At 44.1% G+C, this 20,142-nt stretch overlaps 1 protein-coding gene across 5 annotated transcripts in view; it reads left to right on the forward strand.

Annotated features, from left to right (window-relative positions):
* hipk2 (homeodomain interacting protein kinase 2) overlaps positions 1-20,142 on the forward strand; it is a 277,465-nt gene that overhangs the window by 70,490 nt on the left and 186,833 nt on the right. The window lies entirely within an intron of this gene.

The raw sequence follows: 20,142 nt of genomic DNA on the forward strand, positions 1-20,142 counted from the left end.
TGCAATCTGGGGAGAGTGTTGTGCATACGAAACAGAAATAGCAGCAGGACAATTGTTTATTTTTGCTCAGGATCTCTGGCAGGTTTACATAGAATTTGAGTTTGCCTGAAAAAAAGTCATATTTTCTCAAGGTCTTTATTACCAAATGATTAGCCATAAGTAGAATTTACCCATAGAAACTGGCTATTCAGTCCCATTGGTCTGAGCTAATTTCTATGCTCCACACAAACCCTGCCACGTCTGACTTCAGATCATCCTTTCAACAGAACATAACCTTACATCAGTTAGATGACACAGAAGAAGACCATTCAAGCCAGTCAGTCTTAAGTCAGAATTCATATTCCTGATCTGTATCTGTGATTGTATCCATCTGTTCCCTTCTTCCTCACATGTTTGTCAAGCTGCCCTTTAAATTTAATCACTCCAACCACTCCCTGTGGTGACAGATTCCAGATTCTTACCCCTCTTTAGTTAAAGTCTGAACTGAATTTCCTTTTGGCTATCTTGATGCCCATCTGATATTGATGACCTCTAGTTATGTTCTTCCTCACAGGAGGAAGATACTCTTGGTTACAAAGCAGTAATTTACAACTAACTCATGTGGATTTTCCCAGTTTATATTTGCAAAATTAAAGCTGTGTGTTAGCAATACTGTTTCCCTTCTCACATTCCTTTCCTATCTTTTCGTAGATCACAATGTTTTCCTCCTTCCGCTGACTTGGTACTTTGTAGAATTCCCCAAGTATAGTTTAATCATTTCCACGTTAAATATGTCCAATCAGATTAGTTCACTATTGTAAAAGGTAGTTTGCTAGAAATAGACAATGTAACCTCTGGGAGACATGTTAAACTTATTTTGAAGGTAGGGCCAGTAAATATGACTGAACATTAGTGAGAGGTAATTTTATTTAAACTTCAGTGTTTGTCTTTCTTATGGTTTAAGTCCAATATCTTAATTTCAGTCTTAATCTTAATATTTTCAGTAAGTCAAAATGGTGCCAGTGTGTTGCGACATATTACACTTTTTACAGTATTTATTTGTTGAATACAAATGGCAATAAATCATTCATGCAATCAAATCCTTTAAATATATATGGGAGTTTAAGCAGTGATGTGGAAGGATTCAGGACTTCTGACATTAGAATTACTTTTAATCAATCTGCTTGGACAAGGTATGACACAACTCCGGGACAAGTGCTATTTGAACCCAATTCTTCTGGTCCTGCCACTGCACTACGAGACCTGCTTCTGGTGTAATAAGCAATGAACGATGGTGAAGACTTGAGTGTTGGTTACTGTAGATCCTGGACCATATGTTTAATGAATGTTGTATGAGTCACTTTTAGTAATGATCGTCAATCTAACTGGATAGAGAGACAAGTTGCTACATTATTTTGATCTTGCATTGAGTAGGACAAGTGCAAGAATAACAAATTTTAAACAGCCATTATAATTTCCATAACAGGAGAAAGGGATACTGATTAATTAGAATTTAAACTCTGGTAGGACAAAGCATTACAATGGAGAAAGAGTTAGCGCTGCTGCTTCACAGTGCTAGGGACCTGGATTCGAACCCAGTCTCGGGCGACTGTCTGTGTGGAGTACATTCTCCCCGTGTCTGCGCGGGTTTCCTCTGGTGCTCTGGTTTCCTTCCACAATCCAAAGATGTGCGGGTTCGGCCGTGCTAAATTTCCCATAGTGTTCAGGGAAGTATAGGTTAGGTGTGAGTCATGGGTAAATGTGGGGGGATGGGTTACTCTTCAGAGGGTCGGTGTAGACTTGTTGGGCCGAAGGGCCTGTTTCCACACCGTAGGGACTCTAATTCAAAAGTCTGGAACATAATCCTTTTGGTTTTCACAGAATGGGTTCCTGCTTTGCAACACTGTTTTCTGCAGGAGTGTAAATTATGGTGATTTTATTTGTGAATTTGGGATTTTTGCTTTTGTTCAGAGGAGTGCAAAACAAAAAGTAAGATGTGTCAGTTTTTTCTGGGATGTTCAAGTAAGCTAGACAAACATATGAGGGAGCAAGCAATAGAGTTTTATGATGGTAGGTGAGGAGGCAGCAAGTATGGACTGATTGGGCAGAAAGGTCTGTTTCTTACTGCACATTCTTTGCAAACCTTTGGAAAGATTTAGGGAAACCCTTCAAGGGTGTGTGGTGGGGAGTCGCAGTTGTAGACTGTCTAGAATAAGAACTTGGGTATTCTAGCAGATGTGCGGAATATGGAGAAGTCTGAACAACATATTAGAGTCTGGACAGGGCTGGGAATGTGGAGGTAGTGAACAATTATTTACAGAGCACAGCATTGCAAGGGAAGAGGGGTCAGAGTATGTGGGGCCAAGGCAGGGATGATTGGTTGAACTGAGCAGTCTGGAAAACCTATCGATTGTAGTACGACAGCTGCCCCAGCTTTTGAAAACATAAACTCATTCCAGAGAGACTTATATTACGACAAGGATTTATAGCACCCACTATCACAGGATCTGCTCATGAGCTGTGCTTGTGTGAATATTTTTTCCATCTCTCTTTCCTTCCTTTCTCCTCAAGATTCCCACACCTCCCTCCTATCCTTTACCCCACTCTCTCTCCTCTCAAACTCCTCACTCCTTTTCCTCCTCTCTCCCTCACCCTCTTTTCTCCGCTAACTCTGCCTCTCAATCTCATTCTCTCCCCTCCTGTATTCTACCTCCCCCTAGTATTCTCTTCCCTCCCCATATTCTCTCCCCCCTCCTGTATTCTTTCCCCCCCCCAATATTCTCTTGGCCCATATTCTCTCCCTATCCCATCTGTCAAATGTGTCACCCCACATGTCTTTCTAATAAATGCTAGTTTATTTGCCTATCGGTGCCCTGGTACAGTGGATTTGTATCATTCTGTCTGCCATTCCTCCGAGTTTGGTTTTATCAGCAAGCTTTGAAATTTTACTCTGTATCAAATGTCCAAGCTGTTTTTATGTATTAAAAACACAATGATCCCAACACTGACCCTTGGACTCCACTGTATATCTTCCAGTCTGAAAAACAATCATCTACCACTTACACCTTAGCCCACTCTTTTATTCAAGCAGTAACTGATCTTCTGTTTCCATAACCGCAGTTTTGAAAACTGGCTTTTCATTTGTTAACTTAAGACCTTGTCTCATAGGAGCAGAAATAGACCGTTCAGCCCAACAAGTCTGTCATTAGGTGAGGTTATGGCTGATCTGATCAGCCTCAACTCTATTTTCCTGCCCTTTCCTCAAGTTCGTTACAGCTTAACAATCTATCTATCTTAGCCTTGCATATATTGAGGCCCAACCTCCATGGCGCTCAATTCCACAAATTCACTACCCTCTCAGAGAAGAAATTCACCCTCATCTGTCATAATTGTGACATTCCATGTTCCCCCTTGTCCCAACTCTCTGCCTTCTATGAGTTAGCCAATCCTCTTTACCCGCTAATATATCACCTCCAGCTTGTATCTTATAAAGTAGTTTAATGGGTGGTACCTTCTGAAAATCCAGATATATTACAGCTACTGCTTCCCCTCTATCTGTTCTACGTATTACCTTCTCTCAAAGAATTTTGGTGAATTAGTCCGGCATGATTTCGCCTAAATAAGCCGTGCTGACACATGCTCGCTCATTTTCTTTATTTCTAAATGCTCTGCCATTTTGTTTTTATTCACTCATGGGATGTGGGGATTGCTGGCTGGGCATGCCGTTATTGGCCAGCCCTAGTTGCCCTTGAGAAGGTGGTGTTGAGCTGCCTTCTTAAACTGCTGCTGTCCATGTGCTACAAATACACCTGCAATGCCACTGAGGAGGGCAGGAGTTCCAGGATTTTGATCCAGTGACACTGAAGGAACTAGAGCATTGACGCTTTGTTTGCAGATGACACAAAGATAGGTGTAGGGACAGGTTGCATTGAGGGAGCAGGGAGACTGCAAATGGAGGCTAGGAGAGTGGGCAAAGGAATGTCAGATGGAATAATATGGGAGAGCGTGAAGCTATGCACTTGGGTAGGAAGAGTAGAGGGGATAGGCTAATTTTTAAATAGGGAAAGACTTCAGAAATGTGTAGCACAAATGGAGTTGGGAGTCTGAGTTCAAGATCCTCTTAAGATTAACATGCAGGTTTAGTTAACAGTCAGGAAAACAAATGTTATGTTGGCATTCATTTCATGGGGTTGAGATTACAAGAGCAGGGGTGTACTGCTGAGACTGTTTAAGGATCTGGTCAGACCCCATTTGGAATATTGTGAGCAAATTTGGGCCCTGCATCTAAGGAATGATGTGCTGGCATTGGAAAGTGGTCCAGAGGAGATCTACAAGAACGATCCTCGAGATGAAGGGCTTGACGTATGAGGAGTGGTTGAGGATTTTGGGTTTGTACTCTGATTTTTGAAGGGTGAAGGAGGATCTGATTGTAGCTTTCAGAATACTGAGAGGTTTGGATAGAGTGGACATGGAGAAAATGGTTCCACTAGTCAGAGACACTACGATCCACGGGCAGAGCCTCAAAGTGAAGGGATGACCCTTTAGAACTGAAATGAAGTGGAATTTCTTCAGTCAGAGGGTGGTTAATCTGTAGAATTCATTTCTGCAGAAGACTGTGGAGGCCAAGCCATTGAGTGTCTTTAAGACTGAGATAGGTAGGTTCTTGATTAGTAAGGGGATCAAGGGTTACAGGGAGAAGGCAGAAGATTGGAGTTGGAAAATATACCAACCATGATAGAATGGAGCAGACACAATGGTCCCCTGTCTTACGGTTATATGGAACAGTGAAATAATTCTAAGTCTTCGTGAGTGCGCTTGGAGGCATTGTTGAAGTGGGTGGTGTTCCTATGTATCTGCTGCCCTTGTCCTTCTGGATGGAGGTGGTCATGGATTCGGAAGGTGCTGTCTCAGGATCTTTAGTGAATTTCTGCAGTGCATCTTATAGATAGTACACACTGCTGCTATTGAGTGTCAATGGTGGAGAGAGTGGATGTTTGTGGATGTAGTGACATTGAAATGTGCTGCTTTGTGTCAAGCTTCTTGAGTATTGTTGGAGCTGCACCCAGCTCGACCATCCTTTATGACAGACTCTAAGATTTTCCAAATAACAGATGTTGAGCCAATTGACCTATAGTTAATTTTTTTTGTCTTCTTTCTTCTTTCAAATAAAGGTGTTCCATTGGCTGTTTTCCAGTTCTGGGACTTTTCCAGAATCTAAGGCTTTTTGCAAGATTACTGCCAGTCCATCAGCTATCTCTGTAGTTACTTCCTTTAATATGCATCCCATCAGATCCAGGGCATTTACTCATCTTTAGCCCCATTAGTTTCCTGAGCAAGTTTTCTCCAGTGATACACTCATAGAGTAGTACAGCATGAAAACATACCCTTTGGTCCAACTCGCCCTTGCCGACTAGATATCCTAAATTAATGTAGTCCCATTTGCCAGCATTTGGCCCACATCCCTCTCAACCCTTCCTATTCATACACCCATCCAGATGCCTTTTAAATGTTGTAATTGTACCAGCCTCTACCACTTCCTCTGGCAGCTCATTCCATCCATGCACCACCCTCTGCTTGAAAATGTTAACCCTCAGGTCTGTTTTAAATCTTTCCCCTCTCACCTTAAACCAATGTTCTCTAGTTTTGTCAACCCCCAGCCCAGGGAAAAGACCTTGTCATTTTATAAACTTCTTTAAGGTCACCCCTCAGCCTCCAATGCTCCAAGAAAAACAACCCCAGCTTATTCAGCCTCTCCCTTTAGCTCAAACTCCTCAACCCTGGCAAAATCATTGTAAATATTTTCTGAACCCTTTCAAGTTTCACAACTTCCTCCTTATTAACAGGGAGACAAGAATTGCACACAGTATTCCAATAATGGCCAAACCAATGTCCTGTACAGCTACAACATGACGTCCCAATGCCTATACTTAATGCACTGACCACTAAAGGCTGTCTACCTGGGACTCCACATTCAAGGATCAATTAACCTGCCTTCCAAGGTCTCTTTGCTCAGCAGCACTCCCTAGGACCTTACCATTAAATGTATAAGTCCTGTTCTGATTTGATTTGCCTTTCCAAAATGCAGCACCTCACATTTATCTAAATTAAACTCCTTCTGCCACTCCTCGACCCATTGGCCCATCTGATCAAGATCCCATTGTACTCTGAGGTAACCTTCTTGGCTGTCCACTACACCTCAATTTTGCTGTCATCTGCAAACTTACTGACTATACCTCCTATGTTCACATCCAAATCATTTATATAAATGATGAAAAATTGTTCATTTCCTCTCTTCCTTTTGCCCTTTGAATATTTGGTAACTTTGGAATCCTGTTAGTGTCATCTGCTTTGAAGATTGATACATACTATTTATTCAGCCCCTGATTCCCTGTTGTTGTTACTTCAACTTTGCTTGTTAAATGGCTTACATTCACTTTGACCATGCTCTTCCTTTTTATTTAAAGAAGCTCTGGTTTTGATATCACTTGCAAGTAATTTGTAATATTTATTTTCAACCACTTGGTTTTTGGTTGCCTTTTGTCCATTTTTAAAACATTCCCAATCCTCTGGCTTATAACTAATCTTTATTACATTGTATACCATTTTCTTTCAGTTTGATGCAAACTTTGCCTTCCCTGGTGCACCACTGTTGACTTATCCCCTTCCTAGAATCCTTCTTCCTCATGAGGATGTATCTTTGCTGTAAGCCAATTTTCTGAAATGTTTTTATTCCTTTGGCCATTGTCCCTCAACCATCTTTGCTGCTTAGCTCCTTTCCTAATCCATTCCAGTTATTCCTGCCCTCAATCCTTTGTAATTCCCTTATTTACGTTCAGCACAGTTGATTCCGACCCATCTTTATCCCTCTCAAACTAAATTCTTGTTAAACCAGTGACCTCTGCTTGATTTGGGGCAGCATGGTGGCTTGGTGGTTAGCACTGCTGCCTCATAGCGCCAGGGACCCAGGTTCAATTCCTGCCTCAGATAACTGTCTGTGTGGATTTTGCACATTCTCCCTGTGTCTGTGTGAGTTTTCTCCGGGTGCTCCGGTTTCCTCCCACAGTCCAAAGATGTGCAGGTTAGGTGAATTGGCCATGCTAAATTGCCCATAGTGCTAGGTGCATTAGTTAGGGGTAAATACAGGGTGGGGGAATAGGTGTGGGTGGGTTGCTCTTCGGAGGGTCGGTGTGGACTTGTCAGGCCAAAACGGCCTGTTTCCACACTGTAGGGGATCTAATCTAATCTAAATGTTAAATTCTAACTTGGTATGAAAACTGGTCCTTTGGGAATCTCTTACAGAGATCATTTATTAAATCTACCTCATTGCCACATCCAAAATAACATGATCCCTGGTTAGATCCACCACATATTGTTCTAAGAAGCTATCCTGAATATGTTCCTGTTCCACCAGCAGCTGCAGTTAGGGGATCTATTAACTACAACTACCAGTGTCTTGTTTTTCCCTTTTATTTCTCACCTCCATCCATATGGATTCTATGTCTGCTGATCCAAGATAACTTCTTGCTGTCATACTTAATCCATCCCATATCAGCAGTACTACCCATGACCCATTCCTTCCTGTCCTTTCAGAAAGTCACGTATCAGTGAATATTTAGTTCCTGAGCTTTGATCTCCTTGTAATCTCCATAATGACTATGAGATCTCACCAGTTAACCTGTACTTATGCCATTAATTCATTTCTTTTGTTTTGAATACTGTGCATATTTAAGCAAAGTTAAAAATCACACAACACCAGGTTATAGTCCAACAGGTTTAATTGGAAGCACACTGGCTTTCGGAGTGCCGTCCCTTCATCAAGTGGTTGACCTGATGAAGTTGCAGCGCTCCAAAAGCTAGTGTGCTTCCAATTATACCTGGTGTTGTGTGATTTTTAACTTTGTACACTCCAGTAAATCATATTTAAGCAAAGAGCCATGAATTTTGCCTTTTTATTGGCTATTCCCAATTGCCTTTGAGAAATGTAATGAGCATGTAGGCACAGCTACAGTGTCGTTGGGAAGAGAGTTGCAGGATTTTGACCCAGTGACATTGAAGGAATGGCAGTATATTTCCATGTCAGGGTGCTGGAGAGGAACTTGTAGGTGATGGTATTCCCATTTATCTGCTGTCCTTGACCTTCAAAGTGGGGGAGGTTACTGATTTGGAATGTGCTGTCTGAAGAATTTGTTCAAACTGCCTTCACAAAATCCACGTAGACAACGTCCAGTTCATTCCTTCATCAAACTTGTCTGTTACTGTAATCAAAAATAGTAATTAGATTAGTCAAGTGTGATCTCCCTTTCCAAATCTGTGCTCTCCTTAATTAACTCGAACTTCTCTGAGTGCCTGTTGATTTCTTTTTCCGTCATTAAAAACCATTGCATAAATAGAAGTTGTTGTTGTTTTTGAAGCCTGTCTTTCATTCCGAATAGGTTGGTTGTGAGGGCGATGGAAAAATCTGATCTCTGTCTTTGTTGTTGTTTGTGTTTGTGAAAAAAAAGGAGGACCGTTTATTGTTGATTGCAGATGTTGACAGCAGTGTAGGTACTACATAGTTGCCAGGCAAAAGTGAGGACTGCAGACACTGGAAACCAGAGTCTAGATCAGAGTGGCGCTGGAAAAGCACAGCAGGTCAGGCAGTATCTGAGGAGCAGGAAAAAGCCCTTCATCACTTATAGTTGCCTGCGACTGCAATTTGTCTCTGTCACATGCTGGGAGCCTCTGTTATCATGGTCGGCACAGACGTGGTGGGCTGAAGGTCTAGATTAGGGTGGTGCTGGAAAAGCACAGCAGGTCAGGCAGCAGGATTTTTCTGCTCCTTGGATGCTGCCTGACCTGCTGTGCTTCTCCAGCACCACTCTAATCTAGACTCTGATTTAGAGCATCTGCAGTCCTCACTTTTGTTGTGATGGGCTGAAGGGCCTGTTGCTGTGCTGTACTGTCCTATATTCTATGTTCTGTGCTGTACTCTACCGTTTTGTAACTGCTCTTAATGACTGCAGGCTTGCTGACTTATCGAAAGGGGAGAAAGACAGTTCCCAAACAAAACAATGCAGTAATGATCAGTAATCTATTTTATTGATTATGGTTGAAGGGGGTAAACTTCCCCGCTCTCTTCAAACTTGTTTGAAAACCTCATTCGAAAGACAGTATGTCTGACAGTGCACCGTTCTGTCAGTGAAGAGTTGGAATGTTAACCTTGGACTGCAGTGTAACAGAGTCTGTCATGGAACATGAACCCAGAACATTCTGAGAGAGGGAGACAGAGCAAGAAAGATGAGAGGGAAGTAAGGAGAGAGGGAGAGAATAAAAGAGTAATCACTAAGTGGGCACTAGGAAAGGGTTAGTTAGTCGGGGAGCATTGCCAGAGGAGAGACATTCTCAGGAGGATGACACTTGTCACCCATCCCTTTGGTGAGCATATCAGGAATTCCAGATCACTACTGATCAAATGCCTGTTGTTTTATTATTATTAGAATCCCTACAGTGTGGAAACAGGCCCTTCGGCCCAACAAGTCCACACCAACTGTCCAAAGAGTAACCCACCCAGACCCATTTCCCTATGACTAATGCACCTAACACTATGGGCAATTTAGAAAGACCAATCCACCTGACTTGCACATCTTTGGACTGTGGGAGGAAACCGGAGCACCCGGAGGAAACTCACGCAGACACTGGGAGAATGTGCAAACTCCACACAGACAGTCGCCTGAGGGCTAGAATCAAACCTGGGTCCCTGGTGCTGTGAGGCAGCAGTGCTAACCACTGAGCCACCGTGGTGCCCCAGATCCTATCCTATTGCTGCTCTGATTATTGCCAGGTTATTTTCAGATGTGGCCCACCCTTGTACTGGGCTGCTAACAAAACCCAAAGCCCTGTATTTCCATCCCAGCATCTCCAACTTTTTCTAGCTTTCCTCCTTCAAAGTGTGTCTTCAAAATCCACCTCTCTTTGGTCACCCTCCGATGTCGTACCTACTTGCTTGATTTTTTTTTAATATACAGTTTAGAGAGAATATTGACTGTGTACTGACACGATGCACAATGTAATTGAACAAGTCCTGAGAGTCTATTTTGGAAAAATTATTAGATTCACGGCCTCGGCTCCACCCAAACCATTCATCCTCCTGTGAGGAAAAGACTCTTGATCTTTGAAGATGATGAAATGAAGACATGCCTGGTCGTGCCTCTAGAAATTCATTAGGTGAATTGTGAAGTGCAGTTCCACGCTATTGTGCCAGTGACAGGATCCCATGAATATGGGTGGTGCCGGCTGTGAGGTGGTTCTTGGATAAGACACCAGGAGAACTGGTTTGTGTACAGGTTATGCCATGGGACCTTCAATCTCAACCCAAATCGACAAGATGGGGCCTCCATTTAACCTGGAAAGCTTAGCATCTTTGAAAATCACCTTTGGAAACCATTCTAATCTAGACTCTCGTTTCCAGCATCTGCAGTCCTTGTTTTTACCTTTGAAAATACGCCAGCTTCAACCAACCGAGCTAACAACAGAGATTTTTAAAAAAAGAAAAGTCAACTGCAGGGAGCGACAGAAACATTCTCTGGAAATACAAAGCTGGTTCATTGGCATTGGTTAATGTTGATAAACAGCCCCAACTTGATCTGAAAACAAAGCAACAAGCAAAGTTTTTTTTTAGGAATTAGAGTTGCAAAGTCCCAGAGATGTACAGCATGGAAACAGAGCCTTCAGTCCAACTCGTCCATGCTGACCAGATTTCCTAAACTAATCGAGTCCCTTTTGCCAGCATTTGGCTCATATTCCACTAAACCCTTCCTGTTCATGCACCCATCCAGATACCTTTTAAATGTTGTAATTGTACCAGCCTCCACCGCCTCCTCTGGCAGCTCATTCCATACGCACACCATCCTCTGTGTGAAAATGTTGCCCCTTTAGCTCGCTTTTAAATCTTTCCCCTCTCACCTTAAACCCATACCCTCTAGTTTTAGACTCCTCAAACTTGAGAAAAATACCTGGGCTATTCACACTATCCATGTCCCTCATGATTTTATAAAGCCCTATAAGGTTACCCCTCAACCTCTGACACACCAGGGAAAATAGCCCCAGATTAGATTACATTTCAGTGTGGAAACAGGCCCTTCGGCCCAACAAGTCCACACCGACCCGCCGAAGCGCAACCCACCCATATCCCTACATTTACCCCTTACCTAACACTACGGGCAATTTAGCATGGCCAATTCACCTGACCTGCACATCTTTGGACTGTGGGAGGAAACCGGAGCACCCGGAGGAAACCCACGCAGACACAGGGAGAACGTGCAAACTCCACACAGTCAGTCGCCTGAGGCAGGAATTGAACCTGGGTCTCTGGCGCTGTGAGGCAGCAGTGCTAACCACTGTGCCACCGTGCCGCCCACTACAGCCTCTCCCTGTACATCAAACCCTCTGACCCTGGCAACGTCCTTGTAAATCTTTTCTGAACTCTTTCAAGTTTAACAACATCTTTCCTATAGTGGGGAGACCAAAATTGAACACAGTATTCCAAAAGTGGCCTAACCAATGTCCTGACAGCTGCAGCATGACCTCCCAATTCCTAAACTCAATGCCCTGACCAATAAATAGATAAAGTAAAACAGTATTACAGGGTGAGGTGAGATTGGGGGGATTTAGTAATATGGCAGGGGCTAGGGTGGGTCAGTGGGAGAGGAGGGGTAACAGGGGTGGTGAGAGGGGATGTGGTATGTGTGTTGTGATAGATACTTCAGACATGAAACAGAATTTAATAACAGCGAGGTGTCAACCTTGAGCCATGGGTCATAACGTCAAGGGTTTGTGGGCTCTAGTCTCACTCCAACAACCTGGGCACAAGGTGTAGATGGACACTGATACAATACTAAGCAGGGCGTTTCCCCCCTCAAAAGGTTTTAGTCATTGGATCTGTTTGCCACAGTTCTTGTGTTTGAGTAGGATGGCTTGATAAAAGAGAGAGGAGGAGGAAGAGGTGAAAACAGTTCTTGGCAAAAAGCTGCACCCAGTGAGGGTCTTTAGTGAACAGACCTGTTGGAGAATAAAATGCCGGAGTATTGAAACGTACTGGAAACCGTTTTGCAAACTGGCATCTGGAGTAATGATTACAGGATGACCTTCCACCAAGTCGTGCGTGACTGCTATTGGTGCTGTGTTGGAACCTGAGAGCTGCACCATCAGAAGCTGTATCTATGACTGCCATTTAAGTATATTGGTAGAGGTCCCACCCATTCCATCTTGAAGAGGATGAGATCCAAGCTGTGCACAGCACAACACCCTGTGCCAATTTGTTGAAGGGCTGCTCCATGTTTCCAGACGTTGAGTTCATGCATGTTGGCAGGTCTGCCAATTCGGCATTGGCTGCACAGCCCTTCTGCTGAGGCTGGCCCACCCAAGTCTTCCTCTTAAACCCCTGCAGCGGTTCACGTGTGTATGCATGTGTGGCCTTGCCCTCTGGCATGCTGAGATCTGCGTTAATCTTTCCTATAGCTCTGGCTGCAGCATGTATCCAGTGTCTGACTATGTGCAGATTCATGCTTCTAATCTATGCTGTAAATTACAACCTCATCAGTCAGTGAGCTGGTGCTTGTGAAATCACATAAGTGTCTTTTCACCTTAACAATCTCCACTAGCCAGGCAGATTCCTGAGCCTGGGTATCTAAAAGGAAAGAGATGACAATGTAGATGATAAACATATGATAAACACTCGATTACACCACTGCAGCAAAGGACCCATTAGCCGCTCTCAGATTTCAGTCTAATGAGTAGTTCTAAGTTACCTTGCTGTTTTTATTCCATTAAACTGGATGGTATTGTGTACCACATGCTTGTTTTCAGAGTCTAACCAATTTATATTCTGTGAAGTTTTCCCCTATGATCACTATTTATTACTCACCCAAGATCACTGAAAGAAAATCATCTGGTCAATACCACATTGTCAATTGTGGGATATCACTGTGCTCAAATTGGCTGTTGTATTTCCTACTTTACAGCAACATTAGAGTGATGATAGTACAGTGTTAATGTTACTCGAACAAACACAAAGTGCTGGAGAGGCTCAGCAGGTCTGGCAGCTTCTGTGGAGAGAGGAGCTGAGTTAATGTTTAATGTACATTGACCCTTCAGAACAGAAAGGAGCTTGGAAAAAATTGTTTTTTACAATGTTGACAGACAGAGGGGAGGAGACACAATTGAGACATATAGTGAAGGTACCCAGAACAAGACAAGGGGAACATTAATGATAAAAGGGGAGAGCTAAAGATGTAGAATAGATGCTAATGCTGGGCATGAATATAAGAAAGTTCTACTCTGCTGAGCCAAAAGTCTTACAAACAAGATGTTTTGGGGATGGGGATGTGGAGGAGGATCTGTAATTAAAATGGATGACAAGAGAGGCAATGGCATGGTGGTATTGTTGCTGGACTGTTAATTCTGAGACCCGGCTAATTTTCTAGGGACTCTGGTTCAAATTCTGGTATGGCAGATGGAATTTGAATTCAATAAAAATCTGCAAATAAAAGTCTAATGATGACCATGAAACCATTGTCAGAAAAACCCATCTGGTCTATCAATGACCTTTAGCTAAGTAAACTTCCATCCTTACCTGGTCTGGCCTCCATTTGATCCACAGCAATGTGGTTGACACTTAACTGCCCTCTGGGCAACAAATGTGGGCCTAGCTAGTGATGCCTTCATCCCTTGAATGAAGTTAAAAAAGCATTCATGAGAAATGAATTTAAATAAGTGTTGAAGTCAACATGGAGCCTTGAAGGCTCTGCCAAAATGGCTAAGCAGAAATGAAGTGGTGTTTGTCAAGTTTGTGTTGTCCTGCTTTGGACCACCACACTGGAAATGTTAACATGGGAACAAGATGGTTTAATGAAATAGTGAGTAACTGGAAAGTTGGGGTCACTCTTCCAGACAGAGTGGAGGTGTCCCACAAAGCAATCACCCAGTCTGTGATTGGTCTCACCAATGCAAAGATCACGTCATGAGCGGAGAATGGATTAGACTCGATTGAAATTTATACCTGATGAAGGGCTTTTGCCCGAAACATCGATTTTGCTGCTCCTTGGATGCTGCCTGAACTGCAGTGCTCTTCCAGCACCACTAATCCAGAATCTGGTTTCCAGCATCTGCAGTCATTGTTTTTACCTCCTAGATTGAAAGAAGACCAAGTGAAATGCTGTTTCACCTGGAAGGTGTGTTTGGGAGACTTTTGGCAGTGAGGAGGAAGGAAATGAATGGGCAAATGTTATACCTGTTGTGGTTACATTGGAAAGTGCCATGAGAGGGTGTGAGAGTGTGTCAGAGTAATGGAGAAGTGGACCAGGGTATCATGGAAGGAATGGTCCTCAAGGAATTCCAACAAGAGATGGAAGGGGGAGATGTGTTTGGTGGTGGTATCCTGCTGGAGGTGGTGGAAATGGTAGAGGATGATCTTGGAAAGTAAGGACAAATGTAACCTCATCATTATTCTGGGGTGGGGAGTATGGGGTGAGATAATTCCATCCAAAATGACAAAGGTGACTGCACTAAACTTAGTTTGATGGAAGTGAAATATTGCAGAGCAATCTTAGATCACGGAAAGATGTGAAAGAAATACACAATTTTCTCACCTACTGAATGAGTTTATTGACCTGAATCTGCTAAATAGAAAGATGTTTGATTGGCTGAAGGATAGACTGAGGCCAGGGAATGGAACCAAGGTATTTATTGGTCTATTTAATCAGACTTGCCACTCTTCGACAGATGCTGGTTCCACAGACCCGAGCAGTATAACAGGCTTTGTTCCTGTGTCATCATAGCCTCAGTTAAATAGCATTTAATCTTGTCTCTAAACAAATAGGTATCTGTTATTTTAAACCTATTTATCAACCTGGGCTTAGCTGGTGTCTGTTCACCTGTTACTGTGCAGGAAAGGACACATTTGCTTTAATCTCCAGTTCTTTATTAATTTTGCTTTCCCCTATTCTGTGCAAGTTTATAATTGGATTAATGGCCAGCACAGAAAATCTCGTCGTCATGGTTTGGGTACAGACCAGTCAGATACCGGAGGTCAGCTTCACGACAGAGCTCAGTTCTCTGGGGTAGCATTCTCCAGACTGTCTGTTGTGATGTCATAGAGCTTCAATCTGATGCTAGATGGACATATTCATGTATCCTTTTATGTTCTATGGTTTCCTACACATCGGATTCTCCCTCAAACAATTGCTCCATTGTTTACTGTTTAGCCTTCAGTGACCTCAGCTCTTGGTTCCGGGATCCCTCCCTTCATTGAAGGCACTCCTCAAAATCTACTTCATTCACCGGATATTTCGTCACATATGTGTATTCTTACTTTTGTAAAACATTTTGAGTTGTTTTAATACATAAAAGATGTTATATAAGTTCAGCAATTGCTGCTTCTGATCTTCCCTGCTACATGTGCTATAATTTTCAGTTCTTATGACTGTTCAAAGCATTTCTCCCAACTTTCCCTTTTATTCATCCTCTGTTTCTGTCCATTTGTGCCCCATTCAACAACCAGTCGGAATCACTCTGCCAGCTCTAAACCTCTAATAGTCCAGAGAAATGTTATTTCACTACTTCATCATTTTGAGGTATTTTGGCAATAAGGTGGCATCCACAGTCTAGAACAGTAGTGGGCAGCCACTCAATCAACTGAAGGAAGCAGCTGTATGAACATCTGGATTACCAACCATGACATAGACCGAAATCTGATTTATTCCAAACCAAAATTAAGACTCTCCCACTTGAGCTCTTCCAAGGATCCACCATCACCACAGTAACCAGCATCCAGACATTTTGATCCACTCATAGAATCATCAAATCCCTGCAGTCGGGAAGCAGGCCATTCAGCCCATCGAGTCCGCATCGACCTTCTGAAGAGCATATCACTCAGACCCACCCCATTACCCTGCATCTCCCATGGCTAATCCACTCAGCCTGCACATTCCTGGACACTATGGGCAATTTAGCGTGCCAATCCACCTAACCTGGACATCTTTCAACTATGCGAGGAAACTGGAGTATTCAGAGGAAACCCATGCAGACATGGGAGAATGTGAAAACTCCATACACAGTTGCCCAAAGCTGGAATCAAACCCATGTCCCTGATGCTGTGAGGAAGACATTGAGCCACTGTGCCACCCTCAACCTCCAAATAATCCATATCAAACATTGACTCCCAGGACAGATACAGCACAGGCTTTGATACCACAGAGTCAAAATAATGCTGGCTTTACATTGTCAACAAGTGCTAAACTCTTCTGCAAATTCACTACACATTTCCTTGTTTGATTTTCTCTCCTGCTCTGACTCCCTGTTAGATTCCTCGTTCTTAATTTCCCCATGAACAGTCGTCATAATCCCATGTAACGTGTCGTTCTTCTAAGCACAGCATCTGATTCCACTCTTTGTGACGTAAATATACAGCTGACTGCATGGTCCTCCAAGGATATGTACCCTGACAACATTATGGCTATAATGTTGGTTTTCTCATATCTCCTTGTTCTGGTCCTCTTCTTAAGCACTAGTTAAACACTTCCAATGCTGTAAAGTCCCAGAAACGTGCATGTTGAAACTTGGCAAATTCACAAAAGACCAACATATTTAAGAATGGGAATCAATGGCCATAGGTTTCAATCCTCCAAAAATGTGAAACTTTCAGACTAGATGGAAGCTCAAACTCAATTAAAACAATGTTTTTAGGACATACAAAGAAGCTCTGTTGGAACAATTGTTTCATAATATTGGACGTATGTCACATTTATAACATTAACCTTTTTAAAAAGCTGGTGGAGAATGTGATGATCATTACAACAATAATCACTCATGCAAGCACTAGTGAGCAAAATGGCGGATGACAGAAATGCAGTGTGCCTTCTAGTCCAGGAAACACAATACAGTAGATCATGCACAGCACATATAGATTATATATATTTTTACAAAACTTCATTTAGGCCTTTTTTCATTGTTTGATGTTTACTCTAAATTTTCTTTTGTGGTTTTTTTCTGAAATCTGCAGATAAATAAACATTGGATCTGTGGTGGGCAAGCTAATGCGGGTGACGTTTGTGCAGATGTAAGGCATTGTGAGCGGGAATGATGTGAATGGCAGAATTTTACTGACACTAACATCTACCTGATCACAGAATAGTGGAGACATATGGCACAGACAGAGGCCGTACAGCTCAGTATGACTGTGTCTGCTCATTAAAAGAGCTTCCAAATTAGGCTGAAGCCCCAACTTTATACCATACGCTTGGTATTATCCTTGTTAAGTCTTTTCATTCAGCACTCAAGCTGAGGCCTAACCAACCATTTTGTAAATGTTTACATGAATTCCTTGTTTTTTGTATTCACTGCCCCTATTTAAAATGCTAAATATCCCATGACCTTTCCTAATCACCTTCTAAACCCGTCGTGCCACTTTCAAGATTTGTGAATACGCACCACAGGTCGCTCTTGCATCCTTTCAAAACGGTACCACCTTTTTTTAACGCCCCATTTTGTTTCTTCAAAGTGCATCAATTCACTGTTACTGTATCCGCAGTAAATTGCATCCACGATATTTTTAAGTTAATTTGTTTGTGGGACAGGGGCGCTGAGAAATCTAACATTTGCTTTTGAACTGGCTTTCTTTGCAGTTTCAGGGGGCATTGCTGTGGCTCTGGAGTCACATGTAGGCCAGACCCAGCAGAATTCCACCTCTAAGTGATATTAGTAAACCAGATGGGTCTTTACAACTATCAATGATAGTTTTGTGTTCGCCATTGCTGAGACTGGACCTGTATTTACCTGCCCTCGACCTCTTCATTTCCAACTGCCGCTGGGACATTAACCACCTTAACCTGTCTACCCCCCTCCCCCACTCCAACCTCTCACCCTTACAATGCGCAGCCCTCCAATCCCTCTGCTCCAATCCCAACCTCACCATCAAGCCAGCGGATAAAGGGGGGCGCAGTGGTAGTCTGGTGCACTGACCTCTACAGTGCTGAAGCCCAACGCCAACGCGAGGACACCTCTTCCTACTGTCCCCTCGACCATGACCCCATCCCCCCCATCACCAAACCATCATCTCCCAGACCATACAGAACCTTATCACCTCAGGAGATCTCCCACCCACAGCTTCCAACCTCATAGTCCGGGAACCCCGCACTGCCCGGTTCTACCTCCTTCCCAAGATCCATAAGTCTGACCACGCTGGCCGACCCATTGTCTCAGCATGCTCCTGCCCCACTGAACTCATCTCTACCTACCTTGACACTGTCCTATCCCTCCTAGTCCAGGAACTCCCCATATTCGTTCGAGACACCATCCACGCCCTCCACCTTCTCCAAGACTTCCGTTTCCCTGGCCCCCGACGCCTTATCTTCACCATGGATATCCAATCCCTCTATACCTCCATTCGTCATGACCAGGGCCTCCAAGCCCTCCGTTTTTTCCTCTTCAGACGTCAACAGTACCTTCCACCAACACTCTCATTCGTTTGGCCGAACTGGTCCTCACCCTTAACAACTTCTCCTTCGAATCCTCCCACTTCCTCCAGACCAAAGGGGTAGCCATGGGCACACGTATGGGCCCCAGCTATGCCTGTCTCTTTGTTGGCTATGTAGAGCAGTTGATCTTCCGTAATTACACCGGCACCATTCCCCACCTCTTCCTCCGCTACATTGATGACTGCATTGGCACCACCTCGTGCTGCCGCGAGGAGGTTGAGCAATTCATCAACTTCACCAACACATTCCACCCCGACCTTAAATTTACCTGAACCATCTCTGACACCTCCCTCCCCTTCCTGGACCTCTCCATCTCCATTAATGATGACCGACTTGACACTGACATTTTTTACAAACCTACTGACTCCCACAGCTACCTGGATTCCACCTCTTCCCACCCTACCTCTTACAAAAATGCCATCCCGTATTCCCAATTTCTCCGCCTCCGCCGTATCTGCTCCCAGGAGGACCAGTTCCACCACAGAACACACCAGATGGCCTCCTTCTTTAGAGACCGCATTTTCCCTTCCCACATGGTCAAAGTTGCCCTCCAACACATCTCGTCCACATCCCGCACCTCCGCCCTCAGACCCCACCCCCCCAAACGTAACAAGGACAGAATGCCCCTGGTGCTCACCTTCCGCCCTAGCAACCTTCGCATAAACCAAATCATCCACCGACATTTCCGCAACCTCCAAAAAGACCCCACCACCAGGGATATATTTCCCTCCCCACCCCTTTTTGCCTTCCGCAAAGACCGCTCCCTCCGTGACTACCTGGTCAGGTCCACACCCCCCTACAACCCACCCTCCCATCCTGACACCTTCCCCTGCCACCGCAGGAACTGTAAAACTTGCGCCCACTCCTCCTCCCTCACCTCCATCCAAGGCCCTAAAGCAGCCTTCCACATCCATCAAAGTTTTACCTGCACATCCACTAATATCATTTATTGTATCCGTTGCTCCCGATGCGGTCTCCTCTACATTGGGGAGACTGGGCGCCTCCTAGCAGAGCGCTTTAGGGAACCTCTCCAGGACACCCGCACCAATCAACCACACCGCCCCGTGGCCCAACATTTCAACTCTCCCTCCCACTCAGCCAAGGACATGGAGGTCCTGGGCCTCTTTCACTGCCGCTCCCTCACCACCAGACGCCTGGAGGAAGAACACCTCACCTTCCGCCTCGGAACACTTCAACCCCAGGGCATCAATGTGGATTTCAACAGTTTCCTTATTTCCCCTTACCCCACCTCACCCTAGTTCCAAACTTCCAGCCCAGCACTGTCCCCATGAATTGTCCGGACTTGTCCTTTTCCACTTATCCACTCCACCCTCTCCTCCCTGACCTATCACCTTCATCCCCTCCCCCACTCACCCATTGTACTCTATGCTACTTTCTCCCTACCCCCACCCTGCTCTAGTTTCTCTCTCCACGCTTCAGGCTCACTGCCTTTATTCCTGATGAAGGGGTTTTGCCCGAAACGTCGATTTCGCTGCTCGTTGGATGCTGCCTGAACTGCTGTGCTCTCCCAGCACCACTAATCCAGAAACTGTATTTCCAGACCGTTAGCCTGAGCCTCTGGTGGACTACTCCAGTGACATGATCATTCTGCTGCTGTCTGCCCATTCTAGCAGTCTCGAAATCTTGGCTGTCA

Source organism: Chiloscyllium punctatum, chromosome 32 (assembly GCF_047496795.1).
Source record: "Chiloscyllium punctatum isolate Juve2018m chromosome 32, sChiPun1.3, whole genome shotgun sequence".
In the NCBI taxonomy this organism is placed as follows: Eukaryota; Metazoa; Chordata; class Chondrichthyes; order Orectolobiformes; family Hemiscylliidae; genus Chiloscyllium; species Chiloscyllium punctatum.